Raw genomic sequence first — 12,067 nt, forward strand, 5'->3', positions numbered from 1 at the left:
AACTTGGTGGTCAGCATCTGAAGTTTAGACATCCTCACCTTGGAGGTACCTTCATGAGTTGTTTTGAGAGTATCCCAAACTTCTTTAGCCAGCTCACAGTGATGCACCAATCTGAAGATGTTCTTATTTATCCCATTGAACAGTGCATTCAAGGCCTTAGAGTTTTCAAGGGCTAATGCCTCTTGCTCCTTGTCCCACTCTTCTTCAGGAATTTGCATAATGATTCCATCTTTACCTGTCTTCGTTGGATGTTCCCATCCTTTGTTGACAGCTCTCCAGACCTTGCTATCCAAAGACCTCAAGAAGGCTATCATACGAGGTTTCCAGTCATCATAGTTAGAACCATCCAGCATGGGTGGTCTATTTGAGAATCCTACATCCTTGTCCATGATACTAGAAAGTAACGTCCCTAGATCTCACCCAGAAATTAACAACAGGGTGCCTGCTCTGATGCCAATTGAAATTCTAGTAACAGACTATCGATGTCACACTAGATGTTATGACATCCAATTCTGCACAGACAAGAATGATGCAGAACGTAAATGACAGTAAATAACACAGACAATTGTTTACCCAGTTCGGTGACAAACACACCTACGTCTGGGGGCTACCAAGCCAGGGAGGAAATCCACTATAAGCAGTATTAATTCAGGACTTAAACCAATTGTTTAATCCTATCACTTAAGACCTACCCAATGCAATTTCAATCTTAAACTAAGACCAGAGTTCCTACTCACTCCCCCTCAATCACCACAGTGATTACAACCTTTAATTAGTTTAACTTCAATGGCGAAGTTATACTTCAAACAACTCTTGATTATGCTTAACAGCTTTAATCAAGAAACACAGCACTCACGCTTAAAAGCTTAGAGTGACACAACAATTACAACTTAATGAACACCCTAGTCCAATGCAATCATCTAGGTGATAATTTCTTGGCTCACAAGTTAAACCTAATACAAGACACAAATAAAAACAGTCGTGAAATATGATGATATAATAAATGCTTCATGCTTCAAACCCCTGAGATGCTGAAAGTAGGATTGCCATCCTTTTATAATGCAGTACTTGGGCCTTGTACTTGTATTTCCTAAAATTAAGGTTAAGCAAGTTAACCTAATTTCCACATATTAGGGTCCTAACAAATAGGATATTTGTTAGGTCTATTAAATGTAGCTCAGTTGTTAGTTTCCTGGATTTTAGCTCAGCTGTTAGATTCCTGAAAAATAGCCTGAGAAAAATACTGAAACAGAAAAACTAACTAGCCTACACTTTAGCATATGCTGTCAGGAATGAACGTCATAACATTCAGTTTGACATCCAGAACATAGGTCATATGCTAGGTCTGTTATTCTCCTGAAAAACAGACTGAAATAAATATTGAACTGTAACAGAAAAAAACCACCCTGCCTATAATTCAGTATCTGCTGTCAAGGATGAATGTCATAACATTCAGCTTGACATTCAGACAATAGGCTATGTGCCAGGTCTGTAATTCTCCTGAAAAACAGACTGAAATAAATACTGAGCTATAACAGAAAAACCAACTCTTCTATAGTTCAGTATCTACTATCAGGGATGAATGTCATAACATCCAGTTTGACATTCAGTAAATCCTGTATTAGCTAATCCTGCAGCATACTACTCAAGCATGTCATGACATCAGTCAAGACATCAGAGTACAGTTAGTGTTTTAACACAAAATGCAGCCAATCAAAAACATCTACAATAGTCATATTCATTTCGTGTTTCTTATGTGATTACTCCACCTTGGTTGTGTTTCTCCCTAAGTGATACTTTTATTTTCTCCAATAGAGTTGTCAACCTTAAGCAGAAAGTGTATATCCTCTTTATCTCCCCACTGATTTATCCCTCGTGGACGATTTTGCTTTTCCTTTCCGTCTGTGGATCGAGAAAATCCCCTAATGGGTTTCGTTCCTTGTTGGATACTGTCTTGTTTGACAATTTCTTTCTAGTTTATTCCTGGATTGAACTCGGTCTCTTACGATTTTAATGATTGAGTCTCTCTAGGCTGTGAAACCTGGATTGAAAGTGCATTTATTTTCCACCTTTAAATACTTTGTCCCCTCAGGAAGAATCTATTGGTGGTTCCCTATTGAAGACGAATTTTATTCCCCCAGTAGTGTTGTTACAACACTCCCTTGAAGTTTATACCTAACAACGAGTGGTGATCTCTTTATTTGAGAATCTTGTTTTGTTCATAGATTTCCTTGTGAATGACAAATGGTAATCTCTTCCCGAGAAGTTTGTCTGTCCCCAATGAAGCTATCAATACCTCAAATTACCCTTCATCAAATGGCTATCTCTCTGGGATGTTTCCTTCAGAGAAGTTTGAAGATCAACATATCAATTTTCCTTTCATCAGATGCTAATCTCTCCGAAAGTCTCGAAGAGAAGTATGATAAAGTTATTTCTCATCAAATGGTTATCTCTCCGGAAAATTCTGTCAGAGGAGTTTGTCGAAGATTATGACAAGTGTTTTATCTGCTTCATGCAATGTAAACCATAGCTAATGGCAGCTTCCCTAGTAAGTCTGTTATCAAATTATGGTTATCTCCACAGTAAATATCGGTGGTATGTTTGATGAAGATCCATACAGATTATTTTCTCTTTATTTGAGAAATCCGTTTAGCAAATTAACTGACTGGCATCTCTTTAAAGATCTCCGATGAAGTTATCAATTCAGAAAATGGTTACCCTTTTAGGAGCTTGTTTGCTTACCCTTTTCAAGTGGAAGACTTGATTAAAGAAGAAATTGAGACCCGTTCGTGGTTTATGACTAGAATCGTGGGGAGGTTTATTACCCTTTTCAAGTTGAAAACTTGATTAAATAAGAAATTGAGACTCGTTCGTGGCTGTTGACCCGAAGCGTTAGGGAGGTTTATTTTATCATTTTCAAGTGGAAAATTTGATTAAAGAAGAAACTGAGACCCGTTCGTGGCTTACAACCCCCGAGTGTTGGGGAGGTTTATTTACTTTTTCAAAATGGATTATTTAGTTACAAAAGAAACTAAATCATATTCTTTTAATGGAAGTTTGTTATTCTTAAACTGGACTCGTTATTTAAATAGGCGATCATCTCTTTATCTGAGAAATCTGTTGCCATCCGATATTTTTCCTGATTTTATTACCTTTGCTTAGGCTACCATATATTTCGTAGTAGGTAGTATTTATCTCCCCTGTGAAGCTACCTTACAATTGGTAGTTTACATTCTCTTCCCCAGTGAAGTTCCTATCTTTTCAATTGTCAGAATCTCAATTTTTTTGTTTTTACAACGAAGTTGTAACCCTTTCTCTGTAATCTTAATCCTTTCTCAATAATATTAATCATTTCCCAGTAGATTAGTTTGTTTTTATTCCCTTATGGAGTTATTCTCCATAGGATCTTTGTCTGCATTCATATCATATCATATCATTTTGTGGCATCTTAGGGGCCAAAATTTTGCATCTTTGTATTCAAGTCTCTTTCATCTCGTCGAGACGAAAATTTCAATCTTCATATCTTAGGATGGAAGAAAGTTAAGTAGGGGCATCTGTTATACCGTACTTTTTACCCCTAAGATCCCGTATCGTTTTCATCATTTTAATAACATCAAACATCTCATGTGTGTGTCTTTTATGCATTACCAACCTTATGAAAATACAAAAATATGTTTTGTCTTGTTTAATTCTTTCACAAGGTAGGTGTGTTGGTTTAAAGAGCTCAAGTGATTGATTGGTCAAGATTATGGGCATTCCTCAATAATTCAAGCTTCTCATTTATTCACAATAGTCAAGTGATTTTCATTCATCATAATCAAGTTCAAGATTGCATCCATTCAAGATTAACAAGTTCGAAATTCATCTGATGCCTAAATTAGGGTTTTGATCAAGATTGCATCCATTCAAGATCAACAAGTTCGAAATTCATCTGATGCCTAAATTAGGGTTTTGATCAAGATTGCATCCATTCAAGATCAACAAGTTCGAAATTCATCTGATGCCTAAATTAGGGTTTTGATCAAGATTACTCTGATGTTGACTTTTTGACCAAGACATGATCAAATGGTTTGAAATTTGATTTAAGGTCCTCAAGTGCTTCATTATAATCCATTCATGTGCTTCAATTGGCTTAATAAGTTTGATTCATTAATCATTGAAGATTTGGAATTCATCTGATGAAAAGTCAACTGCTTAAGGTCAAAGTTTGACTTTTGAGACTTTTTTGGTCAACCATGGGTTTATCAAGTAAAGAATCATGGAAATTTGGTTGATGAATGCATTTGATCAAGAAAATCAAGAAACTTAAGAAGAAGTTCAAGAATGTCAAATCTAGGGTTTTCAAAATTTCTCTAAGTTAAGAAATTGCATGTTCATGAAGCCCACTTTACAAGTTTGTAACTTCTTCCTCAAGCCATAATTTTTCATACTCAAAGTATGTACTTGTAGATGATGTTATACACTTAAACTTTGTAGAAATAATGAACAAAAGATCTCATAAGGATTGGAAGATATGTAGTGATGAAGATGAGATCTCAAAGTTGTAAAATTGTTCAACACTTGGAAAATTTTCCAAGTGTTTAGCAGTTAAGATTGCCAAATGTGATGGCTAATTATCTCCATGATCCAAGATGAATCTATTCAAATGTCCAACATGAAAGTTGTAAGGAATGGGAAAATATTCCCAAAGAGCCCATTAGGCTAAATTGATCTAGGAGTTTATCACACTTGAATTTATCACACTTGATCTAGGAGTTTCGAAGAAGGAAAGTTACCATGTTAGGCCAAATTGAAAGTCCATCTTCATGTCAAGTTTCATGTCCAAACCAAAGCCAAACCTCAAGATCTTGCTTTGCAGCCTATGATGCTTATAAATCTCATCATTATGAGTGTTTTACACAAACCATTGATGCATTACACAAGGGCTTGAATCATTATCCAAACAACATACCACTCATGGATCATTTTGCCAAAAAGCTTCATTGCCATTTCCATAAAGATCACTTTTCTCAACCACTTTTTCTAAATAGATATTGCTTTGATCATAATCTATCTAAACACCAAAAGCAAAAGCACTTTTATACTTTTCACTGTTTTTTTATATTTGATCCAAAGTCCATCAAACAATACCAATAACCACTGCACCAAACCTGAATTCATTCACTATAAAAGGAGGCCTTATTGCAATGCTTCAGGACACAAAAAACATTCATCATCAAGTAAGAAAGAACATTGAATCATTCTTTCACTCTTTCCATATTTTCACTCCATTTTGAACTCCAAACATATTCAACCACAATACATCCCCTTCTTTCTCTTTCTTTGTTAATCAATTCGATGGTTTGTGTCCATCTTGTTCATGATGTGTGGATTGGTGCTTGATGAACTTTCATCAATTCAAATCTACCTCTTAATTGATCATGGATCATTTAAGGTACTTTGGATTGATGTATAATTTTTTCCTAAGTATCATGAAGCATTGATTAATGTAATGGACAACTCTCATAGCCTTTGTGCTTGATCCACCCTCTTTTCTTTTCCGTGTGGCATAACTTTGGGAGAATGATTTACATATCATTTCTCTAGCATGTATTAACACAAATATTATTATTGACCAGTCTCAGATAGTTGTGACTTCTACATAAGTCCAATTACGATTGCTTAACATAACGGTAAATTTGTCCCGAAAGTGAGTCATTTTCATAAGTGAGATTGTAAGTCTCTTACTCTCCATGGTATTGTGTGAAAATATTTTTTCCTTTTTAACTATGAGGGCTAGTGGCATACTTATTGATTTTATCCAAGTTGTAGCCCTTCTCATGGTGATATAGAGGTCCATATTTTCACACGTGTGGGTGAATAGTTGAGTGTTCTCCCAAAAATGACCAATTGTCTTTACATTTTTTATTACAAACAGAACTTACTAACATATTATTGCATTAAATTTACTTTAATGTCATTTATCTTATGCCCTTTTTTTAATTTTCCATTTACTTTATGTTTTTATTTTAGCATCTCATATCATATTGTTTATATTTATGCTCTTTTTCCTTTGTCCATTTGGACTTCTCCTGTTTTTCTTTTAAAGGCATTAATAAAGAAAAAAACTAAAAAAATGATTCTTTTGATTCATGTACTTAAGGTTACTATCCTTAGCATTGTTGTGGAGTTGTGGACTTAGAATTAGGATCTTGATCCTTGCTTTGGGAGTTTGTGACTTGAGACTTTGGGATTCATCTGGTACCTTTGACTTTGGGCTTCTTTTGAAGACGTTTCTTGGTTACTTTGCTTTCATTTGATACATGGATTATTCTTTACTTATTTGGCTTGCTTGAGGCTTAATCCAAAGGAGGGAATTCTTGTATGACTTATGTCATAAGGCTTACTATCTCTTGGTTAGATTTTTCCTCCATAACTTTTACCTTATGTTTTAGGATAGTCTCTTCTTCTCCTCCTCTTCTTTGATTTTTTGAAATCTCCTTTCTTTTCTTTTTTTAAAAACTTCTTGTTTTTAAACTTGAACCACTTTCTCAATAAACCTTGACATTTATCAAGTGATTTTAAAAACATTTTCTTAATAAATGCTAATATATCTTAAGCATATTCAAACTAATTTCAAAAGACTTAAAAAATGCATAACTCATTCAAACTATTTTTGTGCCCTTTATGCACTTTTTTTTAAAACTTTTCTCAAAGTTTATACATAAGTCATTTCCATAGTTGAGATATAATTCTCCTATACCCATAATGTTTATGATAATTATTTTCCATCTAAGAGAGCTAGTGGCATACTTGTTGATCTTCATCCAAGTTGGAGCCCTTCTATGTGGTGATGCAAAGTTCTCATACTTGTGGGTGAATAATTGAGTATTATCCTTAAAATGGCAAAATGTATTTTCATTAAAAATGAATCTAAATAAACCCTTTTGTTATTTGTACCCCGAACTACAAGATTTTGATCCTTCATTGGTACGTAGGCACAAGACTTTATGTCTTTTCAAATCAAAAAATCAATAAAACACAATTATCTTCTCATCTCCCCAATCTTTAGCAAACAACAATAACCAAACACAAATATCTCAATAGGTTCCTATAGGATACTATAGATGATTAAGATGCTAGTACCTTCTCTTTTCATAACAAATCCCCAAACCTTCAATCTCTTTATTTCACTATTTTGCATTGCATATTTATGGGTTATTTGATATTTTCCCCTTCCCTTGGATAAATTAAAGTTCGGTGGTGACATTTTCTTTTGCGAATCAAGTTAACCTAATAGCTTGGTCTCCAATTCTCACCACGACACATGGCATGGCGATGAAGACCTACCAATATTTGGTGTCACCAATGGCATTAAAACTTATTATGTTGATCTGAACAAGAAAGCTTTCTCATGCAAAAAGTGGGACTTGTCTGGTCTACCTTGTTGTCATGTAATTGCCTGCATATGGAACATAAAGAAACAACCTAAGGGTTATGTTGTTGCATGCTATAGGCATGACTGAATTGCATGTAAACTTGGTATGTTTTGTTTATGTATACTTGTTTTATTTTGTTTATGTATACTTGGTCTGTTTTGTTTATGGATATTTGGTTTGTTTTGTTTAGGAAATCTATATTTATGGACATTTACTCAAACATTGTGTATCCAACTAATGGATCACAATTGTGGCCTATAGATGATCTGAATACAATGGAACCACCAATGATGAGGAGAGCCATAGGCATGCCAAAAAAATAGAGGAACAAGATGAATGATGAACCTAGAAATCCCCACATACTACCAAGGAGATTTTCAACTGTCACATCTGCAAAATGTGGTGCTATGGGACATAATAAGAGGGACTGTAAAGGCAAAAGGGAAGCTGATAAAGAAATTCCAAAAGATGGTAATAAGTCAAAGAAGACTAAGAAAGTGAAATGTGGAAAGGGGACAAAAAAGTCCAAAGAAAAGCAAACAAAAATAGCTCAAAGTTCACAAGCTCCTCAACCTACTCAAGAATAGTTTCATTATGACTTAAGTAGTTTATGACTTATTTTGGTTGTATTGTATGACTTAAGTAGTTTATGACTTAAGTAGTTTATGACTTAAATAGTTTCATTTTGACTCAAGTAATATTTTGGGTTTTATTTTGGATGTTCACATATTAATGTTTAAACTAGGTCAATGTTAAGTATATTGGTTGTATTTTAAGTTCAAATTATATCAGTTAATATATCAAAGTGATAATATTTTCAATATATACAAACAACATATCCTCATAACATAACATTATAAGACCATAGCATTATCCTCATAACAATATCAGTACTTTCATGACAACATATCCTCATAACATTATAACATTATCATGACAACATAAGAACATAACCAGTACTTTCATTCAAATTGTATTACAACATATCCTCATAACAACATAACAACATAACCATTGTATCAGACAATATAGGAACATAACCAATATTTTCATTCAAATTGTATTACAATATTATATCTGACAACATAAGAACATAACCTACAACCTAATTAACCTACAACCTATTTCATCAATGTTGTCCCAACAAATGTAAACAATATAACAAACAATAACATCCAATTAATCTTCAATTATTTCTTCAACATCTTCACTTTCATCTTCAATTTTTCCTCTTTTGCTTTGTAAGATTTAATCGTCGCCTTCTCTTCATTTATGTTCTTTAATAATGCAAATATTAACTCTTTTTCCCTAGGATTCATCTCCTCATCCAGCCAAACAAAGTTACTGCATTTCTTGAAACCTTGAATTTGTAAGCATCAATGGGGATGAAGTTGTAAACATCAACATACCAGACCATTAACATTGAATCTGTAAACATCAATGGAGATCCTTACACATACCTTATACATCCCACACCCATAAAAAAGGAGACATGGGTTAGCATTTGTTCATGCTGTCATCAATGGAGCATTCAAACCACACTTGCATACGTACCTAGAACGATTTGAAGATCTACTTCCATGGCTGAAACCAGATTGTTGTGATGTCATCAATAGAAACGGAGAACTGCGCTTTTAACAATTTTGTTTTAGATCTGGAATGAACAAAAACGTTTTTGCAGGCACACGATGAAGGAAATCTGAGGTTGAAGAAAAACGATGAAGGAGACGAACAAGATGAAACACGATGCTTTTATTTTCTATTTTCAGCAATTTATATATTGCTTTTTTAATATTTCCTACATTAAAATATCCAGTTGGGAATTAAAATATTAGGAAATGCCGACATATATCCAAATAGTATCTGCCACGCCATTAATGAATTGACACATAATCAAAATTGGATAGGGGGCCATGCAAATCCAAACTCAATCAAAATTAAGAGATCAAAATCGCAGGTTTTGTAAGAGGGGGACCAATTATTTAAAACGACCAAACTAAGGAGGCCAAAAGTGCATTTAAGTCTTAAACGATTCACAGGGTAGTTCAAAATTGATTTTTGGAGTCCATGTGGGACCAGTTTTAACAACATGCAAATTAGTTTAAAATTTTCTAATTCCAAAAAAGAAATATTAAATTACAAAGCTATTTTCATTTTGATAAAATGAAGGCCCTTTGATATATGGGGTCCTGTGCAACAACTCTTGTTGCATTTGCTATGGATCAGCCATAACTAATATGTGTTTATTTTATGCCACATGTCATGTCATAACTATAAATATGAAAATAGAGTAATTATCAATTTAGTGATTTATATTGACTTTAGTCAAATAAAATTTATATAGTCATATAACACAAATAAAAATTGAGTCTAGTTTATCCAGTAATAGTTAAATCAACGAAAATGAAGATAATATACCAAAATAATTATTATAATTTTGCAATGAATATCTAGTTTTATATATATTTTAAATATGAACAAATCATTTTAGATGTTTAAAGAACAAGAGAAATATAATTTGAAACCTGGGTCAAAAACCAACCTTTAATATGAGTCACATGTTTTTTTATTTGAGTCAGACAACCGTGATTCAAGTCAGGGATTCCTTGATTCGAGTCAGATAACTCTTAGTCAAAACAATGAGATTCCTGATTTAAATCAGACAAACACAATTGCATTTTTTTTCTTTTGAGTCGAATAAAAAATCCCTTTGTTTGAATCAAGGTACCAGAATTTCATTTTGTTGTTGTCTTATAGTAGAAAATCCAACTCTTAACATACAACAATCTTACCAAATAATTCCTATCGTCTAGACATGTTCATACCAACAATTAAACAACGAATCACATGTATAAAAAAACGTAACACATCAAAGGATCCTTTCTAACATGCATTTATCATATCATTTAGTCATTATTTTGACATTAATTAACAAAGAATCATAATCTACTTGTCATTCTAGTCATACACATTTCTAGGATTCTATCATGCATATTCATACAATCCTTAAGGTACCTAGATTACCATATGCATGTATAAATTCTTAGTTAATTCATGGTCATAACCTAGAGGATGTAAAACAAACCTCGGGAATTGATGATGATGATGATGACGACGATGATATTCCCTTCTTCTTCTATCCACATACAAGATCATCTTCAAACTCCTTATTTTTCTTCCCAATTTTGTGTCTCATTGAAGCCAAGGACCTTCTTTCTTTCTCTTTCATTCCTCTTGATCAATTAATATTTTCTCTCAAGATATCTTTCCTACACCAATGATCATTAATTTCCCCTTTGAATGATGCTCATGGTTATGGATTGATCAAACATGCAAGCAAGAGTGCCTTGTAAGTTATATACAAGACAATTCCATTATTATCTCTCCATTCCACATGTGGAAGGAGGAAGGAGAAGAAGAGAAAGTTGTAGTTTATGAAAATGAACTCTAATTTTTCTTCAACCCAAACTTATAAAATTTGGAATTTGAAAGTCCATTATGCCTCTCACTTACGCAAAGTGAAATAACACATATTTCCCTTGCGCTAAACAAAATCTCAAAACCATCTCTAATCCATAATTCAATAGTTTAACATATAAGAGTTTCTCTTAAATCTTCACTAGTTATAAATGAATATGGAAGACCATTATATCATTGTGAAATTACTCAAAGACCCTTCATGGTAAAATGACTATCTTACCCTTCTTCCTTCAAGTCCCCTCGGTCTATGAAAAGTTTGGATTCTAAACCGTTGGCTTAAATTGGAATATTTGTAAGACCCCAATTTTGACCCTAAGATCCCTCATGCTATTTCATCATATGCATTGGATTTGGGATCACACCTTGGCATTCTCCTTACCCCTCACTCATTGGGTTTACATTGGGAGAGATCACCAAGCACATTTTGATTGTATCATACTTTGTTTTTCATTATTTACTAACCAAAATACCAAAAATTTGTCAATGTATAGTTTGTTGATTGTGTAGGTGGTGTGTGTTCACCAATGCTTCATCAAGCTCATATATAGGGTTTTAGACCCTCAATACAAGGAGACTAATCAAGATATGGTTTACATTGACTCTAGACATCATATATGGATCCCCATGGTCTTCACATAATGATTTTGATCAAGAATTCATCAAGGGTTTGAAGCTTGTTTGACTTGGAAGCCCTAATTCATCTGAGTATCTGGTGTGACTTCCTCAACAAATTTCTTCAACATTTGATCCAATATCTAAAGAGATACTTCATATTAAATCATATTACACATATATGATCCTCCATGAGTCCCAGAGATCAAGAGAATGTCAAGTTAGCAAGGTGGTTCATGGTGGTTGGCCAGAGAAAGTCAACTAGTCAAAACTGGGGTTCCCTAGACCGTATCTTCTACAAATTTTGTCATATAAAAATTATTCCAAGATCAAAGTTACTTATAATGACATTACAAACAACTTTAATGTTGAAGTCAAGAGCTATTTTTGTTTTAAAAGTCAATTTTTATGGTGAAAGATTATAGGTCATTTGGTTTGAACCCTAGTTAAGAGGTCAACTTCCAAGGACCATAACATGCTCAATTTTTATGATATGAAAGTAATTCAAGTTCCATGATCAAATTAAATATGTATTATTCAACTTTGATGTTTGGAAG

The sequence above is a fragment of the Lathyrus oleraceus genome, chromosome 5, assembly GCF_024323335.1.
Source record: "Lathyrus oleraceus cultivar Zhongwan6 chromosome 5, CAAS_Psat_ZW6_1.0, whole genome shotgun sequence".
NCBI classification, from domain to species: Eukaryota; Viridiplantae; Streptophyta; class Magnoliopsida; order Fabales; family Fabaceae; genus Lathyrus; species Lathyrus oleraceus.